Source organism: Canis lupus, chromosome 32, assembly GCF_048164855.1.
Source record: "Canis lupus baileyi chromosome 32, mCanLup2.hap1, whole genome shotgun sequence".
Taxonomy (NCBI): Eukaryota; Metazoa; Chordata; class Mammalia; order Carnivora; family Canidae; genus Canis; species Canis lupus.
Window position 1 is genome coordinate 26,836,576 of NC_132869.1, and position 18,691 is coordinate 26,855,266.

Sequence of the window (18,691 nt, forward strand, 5' to 3'; positions counted from 1 at the left end):
GCATCTATCTACTAGGCAAAAGGGAAGGACAAGGGTTTACAGGAAGAGGAAGCCCATCTCCCAGAGCTTACACAGAGCAGCTCTCACACTGCCCGTGGTGTTGATAATGAGCCCTGCGGGCTTTTCCACATCCTTCGAAAGAGAAATCACATGCCCTCTCCTCTACAGGGATGCTGCATTACTAGGTCTCGCAAGGCATTGTTTTCTATTTCACTGCCTTAAACTCAACTCAGCCCGTGGTGTTTTTTTTTGGTTTTTGTTTTGTTTTGTTTTGTTTTGTTTTTAATTTCACTTAGTGTTTCCTGCTTTCTGACATGTGTGGACTTCATCTTTTTTTCCCCTCCACCAAAAAAAAAAAAGAAAAAAAAGAAAAAAAAAAGCCTAAAATCCCAAGTCAGATGTCTCCAAAGAGCTTACCTGTGTTTGCACAAACATGTGAAGAGCCTTAAGAACTGCAAATTATCAACCAGGAACAGCGCAATGCCTCTGAGAATTCTTTACTTTCCTGGATGCCGTGTTTACCTTTTAAGTGCTTTCAAGCCCATTCTCTTGAAGTCCCTTGCCTTACCAGGAGCCTTGCTCGTTTGTTCTTGTCTCCTTCATTCAGGGGCCTCCATCCATCAGTTTCTGAAACAAGGCAGGTTCTGTGCAGAATCAAAAGCCACCACATCACAGCCGACGGCAAGAGAATGCAGCGAGCATTTGCGCTTGTACACAGGCCTTCTCTCTTTGAGAGGTACCTCTGTTTGAAATGAATGAGGCAGACGAGAATGGTGGCTTCAAACGTAACTATCCTCTTCTGGGCTTTTCCTGTTGAAAAGTCCTGAGCAGCACTCTTACTAGAAAGTAAAGAGAATAAAAGGAAATCGGAGGTAGGCAACAGGTTTCCTTGACGAGAGACTCACACCTGGCCTCAGCAGGCTGTGCCGCTGGACATTTGCCTTTGCTTTGTAGATTTGGGTCTGCAAGGTGAACATGAGAGAGGCTGTTTATTTTCCCCCAGTGATTGTGAATAAAAAAATACATAAATGTCCTTCACCAAGAGCCTAACCTGGAAGTCTGACAGGCTCCTCTCTTTCCCGGTGCTTCTTCAGGGTGTCATTGCTGGTAGGAGAGCTGCGGGCACTACCGTTGCCATGGCTATGACTTCTGGACCAGGGGATTGGCTGGTCCTTGGCCCAGCTCTTCCACCCAGCTGTCATCTCCTCTGCAGTGAGAGGCCTCCTTATTCCTTGATTCATTTTCGTATTTGGCCAGTATGTTGGAGAGCACAGTTCTCCATGCCATTTCATGACCCTTCTTGTAGATCCTTAATGACACTAATGTTGATTTGGACTTAAAGTCTTGGGCTAGTGGAAAAGATAAAATGAAATTCAGGGCTCATAGAAATGATGATCCTAATAATTGGCTTGAGGATCATCACCTTCCTCTCCGGGTTGCAGAAGGTTTGCAATGACTGCTTGAAAGTTCGGATCAAATTATCTGGCCCATGACCAGAAAGCGAAGAGTAGAACATGAACATGATGTGAAACCTCATTCATGAATTCACCTTATTTTTCCCATCCTTATCTTCCATACCTGAATTTTTTTTAAGTAAGTCTTGCATCATTTGCATCTTTAAAAAGTGTCTTAAATTCTTTTGAAGCAAGGCTAAATATAAAGAAAGTGTAAGTATATTCCTCAGAGATCTGATGGATTCTTATTAGGATGAAAGTAAAAACAAGTGCAAAGGCTTTTCTTGCCAGGAGGGGAAGACTGCATAGCGCAAAGCACCTAGAACACATTCTGTGTAAAAAACAAATGGGATCATTTAAGTGTATATTTTCTGTTGAAGAAAAAAATATACACATGATCCTTGCTTTGGCAGCACATATGCTAAAACTGGAATGTTACAGGGAACATTAGCATGGTCCCTGCTCAAAGATGACAGGCAAATTCATAAAGCATTCCTTAATGAACTCCCACTATAAGATAAATAAGATCCAGGGATCTAATTCACAGGATAGTGACTATACTTAACAACACTGTATTATATACTTGAAAGTTGTTAACAGAATAGATCTTAAATGCTATCACTGTGCATGTGCAGGCATGCGCGCACACACACACGCACATAATTATGTGAAGGATAGAGATGTTAACTAATTATATCGTGGTAATCATTTTGCAATATATACAAGTATCTAATCATCATGTTGTAAACCTTAAAGTTACATATCTGTCAATAATATCTCAGTAAAGCAGAGGAGAAAAAATTGCTTTAACTACAGAGAAAAAAATTCACACACACGCGCGTGCGCGCACACACACACACATATGCATACACATATGATTGGATTCAAGAAAACTAGAATTCTGATACAAAGGCGGGATAAGGACATGACACTCCTAATTTCAGGAAGTCCCCTACACAATTAGGGACCCGTTAACATCAAGTCACTCACACAAGATTTTGGTCAGCCTCTTCAAAACCCTAGGGTGGGTCGTGTGGACATTCCACACCAGCAAGGAGGTGCTTGGGGGGTTTTGGGAATCCCAGTTTCTAGTACACGGTAAAAGCTTTATACATATCTGCCAAAGAGATGGAAAAGATAAGCAAACAGGACAAAACAAAAAACCCACAACAGCAAAAGCAGATGAACAACAAAAACCATTATGCCTACATACTAAGTAAGATAACCTTCCAATGAACTCGGGCAGAAATGATTTGGCAGCAGCCAGAAAAACAGGAGCAACCCAGGGCCTGTCCTTTGAATCTTCTCGACAGCACTTTGAGGTCGATGTTTTTATCTCTACTGTTTTTCAGATGAGGTTAAGGAAGGTTAACTAATTTGTGCGAGACCCCATAACTAGTAGGTGAAAGACCCAGGATTTAAGCCCAGAGCCGTCTGATTCTAAAAACAGACAATTCCTTCCATCTACCCCAATATTGCCCGAGCTCTTCTCCTGTCAAGAACACACATCTGAGGCCCCGTCCCAGATGCACTGAATCAGAGTCTCTGGGGAGGGACTTGGAAGCATATGTTTAACAAGAGACAAGATGATTATGATCATCACAGAGGTTTAAGAAAGGAAAACAGCTCTGTTGCCTCAGGTGGGGAAATGCACCCATCTCTCCCTCTCACTGATCAAAGAGAAGCTATCAGAGATTTGAAGCTCACACAACAAAAATCAATCATGTCATTCTGGAGTTTATCAGATTATAATACTCTAGGATATTTATTCCTCACTTTAGTGATATAGCCTCGTCTGATTTAAGGTTAACTGGATCCTGAAACACAAAGACAATTTTGGAAAGTTGAAAACGGATGCTAGTGGAATCCTCAGACTTCTTTCACTTTCCTCTCTGTCCCTCTTTGGTCCTTTGGAGCAGAAGTATGAACTCAGCTTCAGCTCCTAGCAGCTTGAACTGATGCAGGGGTTCGGCTGTACAGGAGCTGGAGGGTTGCTGGAAGGAGAACGCTGGGCTGACCTCATGTCTGGTTGCCCACCAGATGGCTGTCATTGGACGAGCAAATTCCATGATCCAGGAAGTAGAAAATCCATCACTGCTTGGTTTGTTTTTCTTACCGTCAGTTTTTCCACGCCCAATGACAAGAGAAGAAGCCAGCTAACTCTGTCGCTTTGATCCCCCTCATGGAAGCAAACGACTTATTTGGGCCACCTAAATACTTAATGAATTAAATGGAAAACGACACGGTGATTCCTGACAGGGCTGAATTTAAGTCAAGCTGTGAAACTCCACAGCGCAGCCAGAAGTAGAGCTGGACCAGTCGAGCTGAAACCTGACCACTGCTTCTCAGCAATTTTACTGTAAGTTATTCCCATTATCTCAAGGAGAAATTTGAGATGAGTTTAGAGAGAAGTATGGAGCTCATTTCGCACATGTTGAGCACAGATCGTTGTTTTAAGAAATTGTTTTATATGCTATTGCCAAGAAACTTGCTTTGAATGAAATTTCCAGGCCTGGTATCTAGAATAGCCGAAAATGACAGTGACATTTTACAAATAATAGTTTAATATGCTTTACTCTGCTTCTATTCCAGAATGTTCTTGATCTCATTTAATCTTCGCAACAACTCAGTAAGGTTTATACTCTTAATTAACACGATTTTACAGATAAGGAAACTGGTAACTTCCTCATGGAGTCCTTAAGTAATTTGCAGAAAGCCCATAGCTTGTAGCCAAGAGTCCATCTCTTATCACTGTACCAGCTGCATTCCAAGGGAGACCATATATATAGGCCGTTCGTTTCTCCAAAGACAAATTCCCCTATTAGATTAAATCGTAAGACCCAACAACATGTTTGTTGCTTAAAGATAGGTATCTGTAATAAAATGATGCTGAAATGCTAAAAATATAAAAAGTTTTATTGAAGAAACTTGTATAACAAAAAGGAAACAGCTCGTAAAAGTGGGATCATATAAAAGAGATCTTAAAATCAAAGAAGTGGAGTACAAAGAGGTTCCTGATTATAATGAAAAATATAGAAACAACAGTGAAGACATGGATTACCAAAGTTAGAAGTGCAAAAACAAATGGAATAAACTTTAAAAACCAGACTACCGTAACGGGAGATGTGAATTCATGATCAGACTAAGATAAAAATTAGACAATCTTAAAAATTAAATAGGCAGATTTCAACAGACAAAAAAGTTAAAAGTAATTGAAGAAATGACAACAGTAGATATAATTTGAAAAATAAAATAGAGGTTATGAATGCTACGCTTAGTATACTAGAACTAGTGGGCATATTTTGAATTCAGTAACAACATTGACTATACATTTTTCTCAAGGTATTGGAAATTGTATATATATATATACAATTATATATATATATAATATATATATATAACTCTTAAATTAAGGTTCCAAAAATGAATCCAGAGGAAAGTTATATAGATATATTTTCTCACCACAGTGCAATAAAGCTAAATGTTAACGATATAAGTAAAAATGCAATGAAAGGAACTTTAGATAAAATAACAATTGAGCCTATAGCCTTGAAGGAAACAGTCCAGGGTTTAAACTGTAACTCCATCTCTTACCTCTGTGTGACCTAGGCATTTTATTGAACCTCTCTGAACCTTGGATCCATCATCTAAAATGTGGCTCTACTTTGCAAAGATGTTATGAATTTTATCTATAAAGTACATAAAATAGGAATACCTGGATGGCTCAGTCAGTTAAGCGGCCAACTCTCAGCTCACATCTCCATCTCAGGTCGTGAGTTCAAGCCCTGTGTTGGGCTCCAAGCTGGGCATGGAGACTGCTTTAAAAAAAGTACATACAATAATATAATACTAAGACTTAAAGGAAAGCTAAAATCCACACATCATATAATTATGATGCCATATTTTCAATGTACTTATACTTTATTTAACTAGGAAGAAAAGCCCAGAATCTTTGTGGATTGAAAGCCAAAGTCTAGAAAATATATCTCTAAATACTAACAGTGCTCATCGGTATGCCCTGGGATTTCTGGTGATTTTTGTTATTTTGCTTTATTTTTTTACTATAAATATAAAGGTAATGTACAATAAATAATAATATAATATGAAATAAATATACACTTCTTTAAAAAATAGTACAAGAAGAAAATTAATATTAACATATTGAGTGCCCTATAGTTGGAGATTGCTGTGAACATACAGTCATTTCAGTGGTTGCCACAAACATATATATACACATACATACACACACATATATACAGTGTATTTACAATATATAATAAGATAAACCCCAATTTAATTTTATATTTAGATCTATAAATTTATTTACCTAGATATTAATTATTTCCTATAATATATACTATAGTATTATATATAGTACTAAAATACTTTATATTCAGGGACATATAAACAAAATATAAACAAATGGTGAATCTGGGTAAAGGGTGTACAGGAGTTCTTCATACTAGTCCTTTAACATTTCTGTAAGCCTAAAATAATATAAAAATAAAAATTTACAGAAACAAAAACCAGTAAAAGTAACTAATTCGAAAATCAACAGCGAAAGCTCTCCTTAGCAACAGGGTGAGGTAATAAATTAAGAGCATGATAATAACTTATGGAATACTATAAAATTGAAAATACCACCTGTCAAAAGTAAGGGGAGTACAAACAATCAGAGCCCAGAGGTAAAGACCGAGATACATTTTTGAAATATGATATAAGCAAACTAAGCATCTGATTTAAAATCTTTTTTTTTTTTAAAGATTTTATTTATTTATTCATGATAGCCACAGAGAGAGAGAGAGAGAGAGAGAGAGAGAGGCAGAGGGAGAAGCAGGCTCCATGCAGGGAGCCCGACGCGGGATTCGATCCCTGGTCTCCAGGATCGCGCCCTGGGCCAAAGGCAGGCGCTAAACCGCTGTGCCACCCAGGGATCCCTGATTTAAAATCTTATAAAAAGAAGAGAGTCAACATAAGGGAAAATAGGAAGAAAATAATAACAATGAAGAACAAAAATAAACAAGTTGAAAAACAAAAAATCAGTGGAAATAATTAGTAAATTTAATTGTTCGGTCTCTGAAAAGATAAGATATATTAAAGCCCTTGGAAATGTAGTAAATAAAAGAAAATTATGAGTCAACAAAATTAAAAATATACAATTGATTTAACTGGTATAAAAGCTTTTAACCTATAAATGATGGCAGTGCACAATTTATGATAATTTTAAATGTTCAACCAAATGGGCAAACAAAATATAAAGCTGGCAAAACAAGATGGAGAAAACATGAAAATGATGATAAAGGAGGAGGAACGTGAAAGACATATTAAAGAAATCCCTCACCTACTCAAAGAAATATAACCTCAACAAATATAGTGAACAATATTTCTATATATTCAAGAAACAGATTTTGCCATATGATATAAAAAGTTCTCAGTCATGGAGAAACAAGACCAGCTACCCAATTCATCTTAAGCGATAAGTATCGTGCTCATCCACAAATCTGTGAGAAATACCACACATGCACACGCATGCACAAACACACTCTTCGGATGGCAAACGTACTCAAGTGCCAACTCCAGTAAAACTGGTTTGAAAAGATTACAACCAAGTTCAGGCACCCAGTAGACTTTCCAAAAATAATTGTTGGCTAAGTGAATCCATAAATAAATGGCTATATAAATGAAAAAATTAATGCAGTCAATTAGCAAAGCTTCCTGAGGGCACGAAAAGCAGGAATGGCCTGTGTGAACCACGTATCACCTCATCCATATCAGGCCCAATGAGCATAGGCAGAAAAATCATTTTTCACTGAGCTTAGAGAATGCAGCTGTGACACGACAGTGTGATAAGCAATAAAGGTAAATTCCAGGAACGCCAAGAGATCACAACAAATCAAGGACACCTTTTATAAAAGAATTCGAGTTTTTTCTCTCTCTTTTTTTTTTTTTTTTGATGAGACTTAAAAGAAAATATGAAGAAATAAAGACACTAAGGATTGAAGAGTTAGAATTTACCATCCCCCAATATGCCACTTTGGCATTAGGATCAGTTTGAGCCAAAGGCACTTGAAAAACAACAGATTCGAGAAGGACATTCTAATCTTCCCTTTCTTCCTAAAACAGGAGATAAGAATTCCCCTGTGGAAGATGCCCTTCTAGTACCAGGGGAAAGAACCATTCTTCAACAAAGAATAAAAGCTAAAAGAAATCTGTATGAACAGACCTTGTTAAAACACTTCTTATCTTCCTTTAGCTTCCCTACATAATTCAGTTACTCCTCCACGTTGCCTCTCTTTGTTCAACCCCGCATAAGAGCATTTCTTTAGGTCTTCATTTCCTCATGAGGGCTCCCGTGTCCTGTAAAACTCACAAATTTGTACATTTTTCTTCTGTCAGTCTATCTTAGGTGGGCTTAATCCTCAGGCCCAGCCAAAAAACCCTAAGAGGGTAAAGGTAAATTTGCCTCTGCTACAGGATGTACCTGAAGGAAAAGACTGCTGGATCTGACTACATGAAAGTTTAACACTGTTCAACAAAAAAACACCACGGGCAATGTGAAAAGATATAATGCAGATTTCGAGGAGATAATTTGCAACTCATGCCACCACAAAGAATCGACATCAATAAGAGAAACACTAATGATGCAATAGGAAGATGGTCAAAAGATCTGAACAAGCAGTTGATAGCACAAGAAATTGAAATGACCGATGACACGCATAAAAGGAAGCATCCTTATTTTATTGAGCTTATTTTACCAGTAATCAGAAAGATGAAATTAAAACAATGAGATACTAGTTTACATCTATCAACAGGTGAAAATGAAATCGTCTGACACTATCTGGTGCTGCTGATGACGTGAAAGAACTGGAGAAACATTCACATTTTGATGAGGATGTGTTCACTGGCATAACCATTTTGAGAATAAATAGTCAATGTCCAGCAACACCAAAGAGATCCGTATCTTAACAACACTGAGATTTCACTTCTAGGAGTAAACTCTAGGAGTTCTCACTTGCAGACAATGCAAGTCCATTGCAACATTGTTTGTAACCGCAAAAAAACACACTAACAAAAAAGTAAATCACACAAATATCCACCAGCAGAACGAACTAATTGTGATAGACTCATACAATGAGACCATCTATAGCAGTTTTATCAATAGAGATAAATCTCAAAAATATAATGCTGAATGAAAAACCAAGTTGCAGATAAGTAAGCAGAGTTTAAAAATTTGTAAGCATACAAAAGAATGCCATATATTTTATAGCTACATACATATGTTGCAAACATATACATAGAGAGACCCATAGGCACCAAACTCAGGATGTGGTTGCCTCTGCGCAGGGAAAAATAAGATTAGGTTTGGGAAGAGGTAGACAGGTATTCAATTTCATATCAAAAACTAGAAGCATATATGACAAAATGTTAGGATTTGATGGGTCTGAAGAGCAGGGTGGTATTCATAAATATTCACTATACTGTGATTGAAATCATTTTTTTAAGTGAGCACCCCAATTTTAAAGATACATTAAAAATACAAAAACAAACAAACCAGTATCTAAAATGTATAAAAATCATTAATAGGCAATTCATAAACAAAGAGAATATCCAATAAAAATGAGAATGATGGGAAAGCCAAGTTTAACTCATTAGTTAAAAAAATTAAAAAATACATACATATACCATTTTGGCTTATCAGTTGAACATGAAATTGCAAAAATATGAACAGCTAATGTTAACAGGGAGAAGGGGAGGATAGGAGGGGGACCACATCCATTCACTGCTGACAAGAGCTTAAAATGATATAAATTTACTTAATTTGGCAGTATATATGAAACAGTGAAAAAAAATACATTTATGTATATGTGTGTATGTATAACCTTTGCCTCAGAAATTCTACTTTAAGAAATTTAGGAGCAAAGGAAGTGATAGGAAATGTGGGCCAAGATTTATGCTTAGGTATCTTTACAGCAGGATTGCTCATCGTGGTGATGTTTTAGATACACTAAGTTGATGAAAAAAAATCAATAAGGAATTAAGGCAATTATGGTACATCTATAGAATGTCATATTCTGTAACTGTCTCAAATAAAATTTTAAAAGAATATTTAAAGCCACTGAAATAGTTCATTAATAAGAGGTTACAAAAACATTTGTAGAGTTGTATTTTTAAAAACAAATAAATAGGAAAAATAACTTGGAGGAATCCAAATCAAAATGACAATAGTGGTTGTCTCTGGATGGTGAAATTTCAGGGGTCTTCTTCACTATGTTTTTCTTTTTGCTCTTCATTTTCTCAGTTTTCAATAATAATTATTGACTGATTTTTTAATAGAGTCATTTAAAATAAAATATTTTCCAAAATAAGCTTTGGTTGGTTAAAGATTTAAATATAAAATCTAAAGAACTTGGGAAAATTTGATAAAAAAATGTTTATCACCTCTCTGGGGGAATTTTTCCTTTCTCAGCCTGGAAGCAATTTTAATGATTGCACTATAAAAATTAGCATTACTAAAGATTTTTAGGAGGGAAAAATATTTCTATTAAACATTACAAAGAATTAAGATCTATCACGAATAGCTAATTCAAATTTGTAAAATCAATGTCAATTTCTAAAAGATAAATAGGTAAAAGACAGGACCATTCCCATGAGGGAAATACAATTAGTAGACAAACAGAGTGGGAAAATGCTAATTCTCTCTAGAAATGAAAGAAATGTAAATGAAAGCAGTCTGAAGATGACAGTTTACATATTCTAAAAGAGCCAGAAAAAATAAAAAATAAAAAGTTGAATGCTAATATCCAGTGCTGGTGAAGCTGCCCAGAAATTAACTCATACGTTCATTTATAACCATATCACTCCCACCCTTTAGGCAGAAGTGCTCCCACTAAGAATTTATTCCTTTTTTTAAAGATTTTATTTATTTATTCATGAGAGACACTCAGAGAGAGGCAGAGACATAGGCAGAGGGAAAAGCAGGCTCCCTGATGAAGGACTTGAACCCAGGATCCCAGGATCACGACCTGAGCCAAAGGAGGTTATTCAACCACTGACCCACCCAGGGGCCCTAAGAATTTATTCTTAAGAAATACTTGGGCAGAAGCAGAAAGGTCCCTCCTCATCTACCTGACTCCTAAACGTTGGAACTCCCAGGACTCAGCCCTCTAGCATCTTCTCTCTTCCATCCGTGTGCAAGGTTTGGAGGAGCTCATCTATACATACACCCAGACCTTTCTCTGCACAAGTCTCCGGGGAGGAAGCAGACCAGAGCAGAGATTTTCCTGGGGATGAGTGAGGAGGAGAGGGTGGATCTTTGAAGTAGTTCGAAGGCTCTGAATTCAGTCAAAGAAGCAATGAAGATAAGAGGCACCAGCAAAGAGACACCTAAAGCAAGTTTCATCATAATATTCGTTGCTAGGGTTTATAACCAAACGTTCCCTGGGTTATCCGCTAGGAAGTACCAGTGAGGTCCCCAGGAATCCCCTGATTGCAGTAGCCCTCAGCTCACCTGTAGACCACCAGATCTCGACTGCCTTTAACCCCCACCTCCAAAGTCTGAGGGAATTGTTTTTGTGAGGTTGTCCATAAACCACTTGAAGTAGTCAGCTCAACAATTCTCCAGAGCTCTGACGCACTAGAAGCCAGAACTTTCCCTCGGCTAGTGGCCACCTGGGACCCTGTGGCAACAAGGTGCATCCAGCTCAGAGGTCAGGAAACAGAAGCACTTCAACCCCATGTCCTACACAGTCTCTTGGTTCCACAGACATACTCCTCCATTTGGTGTCCCAGTCTGGGTTCTCTACCTCATGTGGGTCCTTTCATGGCTTAAGTATATTTGGACGTTTACCATCCTTCATTCTCATGACCCTATGAGGTCACCGGTTCCATTATCCCCATCATTATTTAGAGGTCACGACTGAGCCAAGGCAGAGCTGGGCTCAAACCCAGATCTTTTGTCTCTCCCCATGGTACCAAGTCTGGCCAAGACTGAGTCTTTTTTTTTTTTTTTTTTTTTTAAGACTGGGTCTTGCTACTCGCTTTAACAGCCTACCACTTCCTTTATTGTTCATTCATTGTCTGTGAAAAATGGACAAGGGGAGTGATTTTCCTAGCCAGAGCTCAAACAAGCAGCTTTGCTCTGGTGATGATATGACTGCAAAAAGAAAGAGTCCCCAGAGGCAGGGAGCGCTGTGTAAATCTGACTGTGCTGTCCTCCCAGCTCCGAGATCCCAATTACACACCGGCTGACCTCTGGGATCCAATCTCCACTGTTTCTTAAGGCATCAGGAGGACAATTTGCTATCCCAGGAGTTCTCAGGACCATCAGATTAGGAGTGAAAAACAGCTCTCTCCATGGCAGTGCTCCAGGCCCATAAATTTGAAGGAAGCCTAGACACAGCAATATTTTCCTCCTCCTATCCCTGAACTTTGCCTAGAGGTTAAAGCTCCTTCTCCAACCTGGCTCAGTCAAAGCAAACACTTACTTGCTTCATCCCTGCAGAATGCAGGCAGCTAAGGACAGGTGTGCCTGTGGCGTTCACCTGAATGATCTGACAGTTTCTCAAAGCATAAAGACTTGGGGCTGATGGAACCCTGAGACATTCAGAAAGTCCTGTTTGGGGTTGAAGAGATTGCCCCTCCATCAGGCTCAAAAGGGTGAGGGGAGGAACTTCTCAAAGGCAGATTTGCACCAATTGGCCTGGGCAAGACCCCATAGACGATCCTCTCTGGTGCCCATACATGCTTCCCCCAGCAGTCCATGGATTCTCTGGCCCCTGGGGTCTGAGGAGCCTGACCGGGTATAGACTCCCCACCAAGCTCCTGGACCCGACTCCAGAAAATCCCCTCTCCAGGCCGTGGTGTACTATCCCCTGTAAGGAGGGCCCTTCCCATTTTAGAACATGTTTTCTCCTACCACTAACTTGAGAAAAGGAATCACGTTTTCAAATTTCAATTCAGGGTAGCTGGTTCAAGACAGGCGATGGGAATTACTCAAAACACAAGAAAGCAAATATCAGGTGAGGGGACTTTATTTTTTAAATGGGAAGGAATACATCACAACCTATACAGTTAATTTTAAAATCAAGGACAAGACACAGATGTCATATTTTTTTCAAAAACACTGTATCTCGGGGATCCCTGGGTGGCTCTGACTTTGGCCCAGGGTGTGATCCTGGAGGCCCGGGATCGAGTCCCACTTCGGGCTCCCGGCATGGAGCCTGCTTCTCCCTCCTCCTGTGTCTCTGCCTCTCTCCCTCTCTCTCTCTCTCTCTCCCTATGTCTATCATAAATAAATAAATAAATAAATAAATAAATAAATAAATAAATCTTAAAAAAAAAAACAACACTGTATCTCGTTCTCCAATTCTTTCTTATAGTCAGTTAGATGGGCAATAAAAGAGAAAGAGAAGGAACATGTAAGGGTAGGAGAAATAAAAAGCACAGTGAAGGGAGCACCTGGCTGGCTGGCTCAGTTGATTAAGCGTCCAACTCTTGGTTTCAGCTCAGGTCATGACCTCAGGGTCACGAGATCAAGCCCATGGCAGGCTCTGCGCTCAGTGCAAAGTCTGCTTGGGATTCTCTCTCTTTCTCTCCCTCTGCCCATCCCTCCTCTGTTTCTCTCTCTCTCTCTCTCTACGATAATAAATAAATGAAATATTGAAGAAAAACACACAGTGAAACATTATACTTAATAAAAATAATCATTGTGGACATGTGTTGTGCTGGACACTGTGCTAAGCACAGTTCCTGGATTTTCTCACTTATTCCTCCCTCCAAACCCTTGCAGTTAATAATAGTACTACCCCGGGTTAGAGTGGGGAAACTGAGGCACAAAGATTTTAAATAAATTGCCCACTAATCGAGCCAAGAAGGAAGAGGGCAGCATGAGGATCCAGTTCTGTTATCAGAAAGCTTCCACGCAAGAGACAAAGGTACAGAGACACAGCCTCTCCTCTCAAAGGAAACTTATCCTGCTATCTTTAGAATTCTGTAGCTAAGTACTTCCCTTTATCATTTCTTAACAATAGGAATTACAGGGGAGATTTTGTGCTCCAGTAGAAAACGACGCATTGTCTATGCACTGCGCTGCTGTCCTGGGTTATCTGATTTTGGTGTTCACTGCCCTTGAGGCAGTTTACGACTCTGTACACCGAAGATAACTATAAGCAACGCAAAATGCAAGTTCTGTCCTGCCTTGTGTGGAAGTTCGATTGACTTTCCTCCCACGCTGGAAGAAGCGAGCCATGCTCCCTCTCGCACATTCTTTTCAACAGTCCTTTATCCATATACATTGAAGGGGGGTGACTTCTCCCTTGAACTAGTTATAACAACACCCTTACCAGGTTCCTCATTATAATGAGTTAAATAAAATACCTAGCATATGTTCTTTTTTAATATCTAAGTGGGAGCCATGATCTTATCTTTTTAAAAAAATTATGTCTTGGGGCGCCTGAGTGGCTCTTGGTTAAGCGTTAAGCATCTGCCTTCAGTTCAGGTCATGATCCCAGGGTCCTGGGACTGAACCCCGCATCAGGCTCCCTGCTCAACCTACCAAAGCACCCCATGGCTTTCTGGAGGACCCTGGGCATGATCTAACCTGAATGGTTTCAAGAGCACATGGTAATGGCAATGCTGTGTAACTAAGGCTACTCCTAGTGTAGCCTCTCCCCCGACAATTTCCTGTCGAGCAGTGTTCTGTCCAAGGCAAAGCTTCATGAGCAAGAACTCCAGTCCCCTCATGTTCTCTGGACTTTTCTCACCGCTGATTGGGGAAAATTCATCTGTATATAAAGTATATGGTTCTATCCCAGCGTAATGTCACTGTTGCTTTTCTCTTGAGCTAGTCTCATGGGTTCAGGGGTGTCTCCATGAAATAGCTGACAAAGGGCTTGAGAACATTTGTTTTGAAAATAGTAACATAGCAGGTATATGATCTATGTCTTTATGTGCAGTTCAAGAGCACACAGCACAAGCTTGTTTTTTTTTAACCTTAGATACTTGGGGATGGGACACTTGGCAAACCTGCTTTTTGTTGTGTGGGCTATAATTCAAATCCCATTCCACCACTTACTAGAACGTGGGTTTGGGCAACTCAGTAACTTCCTGAATCCTCTGTTTTCTTCTCTGCATGAGGTGGAATAATCACACCTGTGTCATAGGACTGTTTCTGAGGTTTCAGTGAGTCACATAGAAAGTCTGGCCTCTACGGTAGTTGGCTCCTGAACTGTTAACCCCTGACTTCTGACCTGCCTAGCAATCAATAACTAACCACATCATCGACATACCATATTTGCTGGAAAAACGATGCATCACCAGTAGCACTTGATACAGATCGTTGGAAACTGCTCCTGATTTTTCACAGCCAAGGACTTGACTTGCTAACCCCAGAAAGCTTTTGTGAGACGAGTGCACGACACGGTACAAATACCCATTGCTGCAGAGAGGTGTGGGCATTTCAATCTGAGATGCTTTAGCCCTATCTGATGCCCAGGATGGGGTCAGTGCCCCTGGGTACCCAGAGAAAGAGAGCTGGCATGCTGACAGCCCACCATCCCAAACTGTGTCTCTAGTCTGCTGCCATCAGCTTTTTAGTTCATGGCGTGGCTGGTCCCCCCAAGTAACTCAGCATCATCACCCATCACCAAGCCCAACCAACAGCCCAAGCAGATGGAGGATGAGGCAGAGTCTAGGCTATACCCTCCCTCTTTCCCACAGAGGAGAAAACCCTTGGCAAATTTTAAGGAGCCACCAATGTTTCGTGTCTATCTGGCTGCTCTAAATCTACTTAAATCTTGACTTCTTTTTGCTTCCAAGCATAATGCAATCAGAGAAAAAAAGATTTGCCATTCTACTGCAGCTACTAAAATCATAAGACGCATTATTGGTCCCAGAGTACCTGGCCACAAAACAAACAAACAAAAAACACCATTCTGGTTTGGGGGTTTTAGTTTTTTTGTTTTTTCAATTGTTCCACAAACAAGCAGCTGAAATTCTGACAGTGAGAGTAAGTGGGCCAGCACAGAGCAGGAAACAAAAATAAGTTCAGAAACAAAAATAAGTTCTTTGCTCGTTAGCTACTTGGATCTTCACTTGAGCCTGGGAACGAGAGCCGCGGAGCTTATGGGGACCTGGAAGTGTCCCCATCCAATCGACATCTGCCTTCCGCTCAGGTCGTGATCCCAGGGTCTGGGGATGGAGTCCCGAATCGGGCTCCCTGCAGGGAAGAGCCTGTGTCTCTGCCTGTGTGTGTGTGTGTGTGTGTGTGTGTGTGTGTGTGTATGTGTGTGTATGTGTGTGTCTCATGAATGAATAAGCAAAATCTTTTTTTAAAAAATTAGACATGTGGCCTGCCTTGGACAAGGAATCTGGGAGCTTCTGTTTTCTGACCCGTAAAATGAGGGAAATAATTCCTACCTCATTTGTCACAAAAATCAAATAAGTTCTGACTGTGCCAAGAGCTGTTAAAGGTGCCTTCCACGTGATAACGTTTGATCTCCTGACTCCATTTTACAGAGGAGAAAACTGAGCCAGAGAGAGACAACAGAATCTGCCCAGGGTTGCAAAACCAGTCAGAGGCAGAACCAATGCAAAGTTTATCTGCAAAGTTTTATCAATAAAGGAATGATGATCTCATTGAATAAATACCAGCCTGTACTGCGTGAAACACTTCATTCTTTCAAATAGTCTAAAACATTACCTGCAAACTTGTTTTCACCTTTCATTTGTTTACTGATCTTAAAAAAAAAAAAAAAAGAGAGAGAGAGAGATAAGGAAAGGTTAAACTCCAGGCCAACCCCTCTCCAAATGAGGACATGTTCCAAGCCTTCTTGTTTTTGCCATACTCCCACATGGTACAAGAATGTCTACAAACAGATCAGTGACCCAAAAAAACCCTGGTCATTTTCCAGGATTTGGACCAGTGGTAGCCTGGTCCTAAGAAGCAATAAGGGAAGGTGTCATTTCCCAGTGACATGGTCCTAAAAGCATCATAAACATCATCTTGGAAGTGGACTGCAATTAAGGCCTAGGAAAGAAAGCCCCATGAAGTCCTAAGGAAAACCAGACACATAGGGATTAAGGGTTAGTGGTTGTTAAGAAAACTGACCCTACACTCAGATGGCCCTGAATCACCCCTCTCTGTCTTTTACTGGGGAAATATGGTTTTGTTCCAGGTCTTAATCTCTTAAATCTCAACCGCAAAATGAGGGAAATAATAGTACCAATCCAAAAGTTATTGTTTCAATTTCACTTGTTTGAGAGCTCCAACTTGAGGCTGCCACTCTTGCCTGTGTATCTCCAGTTTCTGAAGATGAAAGCAAGAAAAGCTGATCCTGAATATAAAACTCTGTTTCTTTCATAAGTGAACTTCACCATGATCCCCTGGCTTCTCCCCACCGGGGACTTGCTCTCTTTATCTCTGTAAAATATTTATTTCTTTTCTTCTGATTAACTTTCTTATCACCATTACACCAAAGGAAAAGGTTACAGTCAGGTCATCAAATGCCAGTCTCTTGAAATTTCTATTTCTTCACGAAGCTTTTCAAATTAAAAGAGAGCAAGAATTGGGCAATTTTTAAGAATCTAATTATAAAACCATTATTATTTTAGACTGAGGATTCCAGACAGTAATGATAACTCTGCTGGAGGCTCCAGCTTCCATGGGACTCGGGCCTTCCTCCTTTACAGTTCGTGGGAAATGAAGAGTCCCCCCATAAACTGCTGGGCTTTCTTCAGCATGGAAATGACTACAGATTCCACTAATAGATCTATTGGCTTTTCCAATGTTTTTGTTGTTGTTGTTTTTGTTTTTTTTAGCTTTTCCAATGTTTTGATGGAGTCAACCACATTTCAGTTAGGTCATTAAGGCCTAGAGCCACTCTATCTTTCTACGGGAGAGTTTTCACACCTTTTCAGTAAAGCACACGTATCAGTTTAAAAAAAGCTTTGGGGGCCTGGGTGACTCAGTAGGTTAAGCATTTGACTCTTGATTTCAGCTCAGGTCATGATCTCAGTGCTGTAAGATCAAGCCCCGTGTAGGGCTCCACACTCTGTGCTTAAGATTCTCTCTCTCTCTCTCTCTCTCTCTCTCTCTCTCCCCCTCTCCTCCTCCTCCTCCTCCTCATCCCCATATGTGTACTCTCTCTAAAACAAATGAACAAAAAAAAAAAAAAACAATTTTTAAGCATTCCGCCCCAAATATATGGGCATTTATATGCTTCTAAATTATGTATCACCAATATATTACATAGTGCTATATTCTAATTGTATAGTATGAATGTATTATAAATATAAACACAAAATTTTCACCTTAGTCTATCTGGGCTGCTATAATAGATTATCACAGACTGGGTAAGTAACAGAAATTTATAAACAACAGACATTTATTTCCCACAGTTTTGGAGGCTGGAAGTACAAGATCAAGGGATTGGCAGAAGCAGTGTCTGGTGAGGTCCTCATAGATGGCCATAGATCTCCTTCACAGGGGCAAAGCAAGGGATCTGCGTGGGGTCTCTTTTACAAGGACACTGTCTCCACTCATGAGGGCTTGTCCATTGTGACCTAATCACCCCCCAAAGGCCACACCTCTTATACCATCTCCTTGGGGGTTATGCTTTAAGATATGAATTTTAGAGGGACACCAATAATCAGCATCTAGCAAGAGATATAAGAATATCTGAAAGGTCTGTTATTTTCTTCTTGTGCCCCCACAGACCTTACAAGCACCAGCTGGAAGCAATGGTCCAAATTTCATGTGACAAAGAACAGCCTGGAGAATTTGTTTAGTATGAAGCTTCTCCAGGCGTCAGCGTGAAGCTTTAATTGGACTGTTCTTGGGATGGGCCCCAAACCCGTCCTCTCCCTGAGTTCTTGGGCTGACTCTGATTCCAGTGCCCAACCTTCTGCTTACCTACCCCTTTCATTTTATCACTGTGGTTCGGTTGTTGTCTACTCCTGGAGACCCTCTTGATGCCCTAGGTAAATTAAAAACAATTCAACAATATTAATAGCCATCATTTATTATTTCCTACTTGCCAAGATTGCTTTTCCTCGTTCCGTTACCCCCTCTAACCCGATCATGGAGGCATCAAGTAGTCCTTATGCAGATGAAAGAAAAAAGCTAAAGCTCCAAACACTCATGTCTTGCCCTTGGTCACCCTCAGTTAGAAAGTGACAGGCCAGGGATTTGAACCTAGATCTATCTGATTCCAAAGCCTAGGCTTTTGACCACTGAGCAC

General features: G+C 40.0%; 1 protein-coding gene, 1 long non-coding RNA gene and 1 other non-coding gene across 4 annotated transcripts in view; 2 read left to right on the forward strand and 1 right to left on the reverse strand.

Annotated features, from left to right (window-relative positions):
* Positions 1-18,691, reverse strand: part of LOC140622986 (uncharacterized) — a 35,299-nt gene that overhangs the window by 15,032 nt on the left and 1,576 nt on the right. The window contains exons 2-3 of the long non-coding RNA XR_012022652.1: positions 18,368-18,427; positions 5,170-5,269 (exon numbers count right to left, since the gene is read on the reverse strand). This is a non-coding gene — a long non-coding RNA (uncharacterized lncRNA). The remainder of the gene's footprint in view (positions 1-5,169; positions 5,270-18,367; positions 18,428-18,691) is intronic.
* LOC140623404 (U6 spliceosomal RNA) lies at positions 1,856-1,958 on the forward strand. The gene has a single exon (XR_012023023.1). It is a non-coding gene; the product is annotated as a U6 spliceosomal RNA (small nuclear RNA).
* LIPC (lipase C, hepatic type) overlaps positions 3,408-18,691 on the forward strand; it is a 159,752-nt gene continuing 144,468 nt past the window's right edge. The window contains exon 1 of one of the 2 annotated variants that reach the window (XM_072808822.1): positions 3,408-3,813. The gene's annotated coding sequence lies outside the window, so the exon portion shown is untranslated. The remainder of the gene's footprint in view (positions 3,814-18,691) is intronic. The other variant, XM_072808821.1, reaches the window with a different exon arrangement.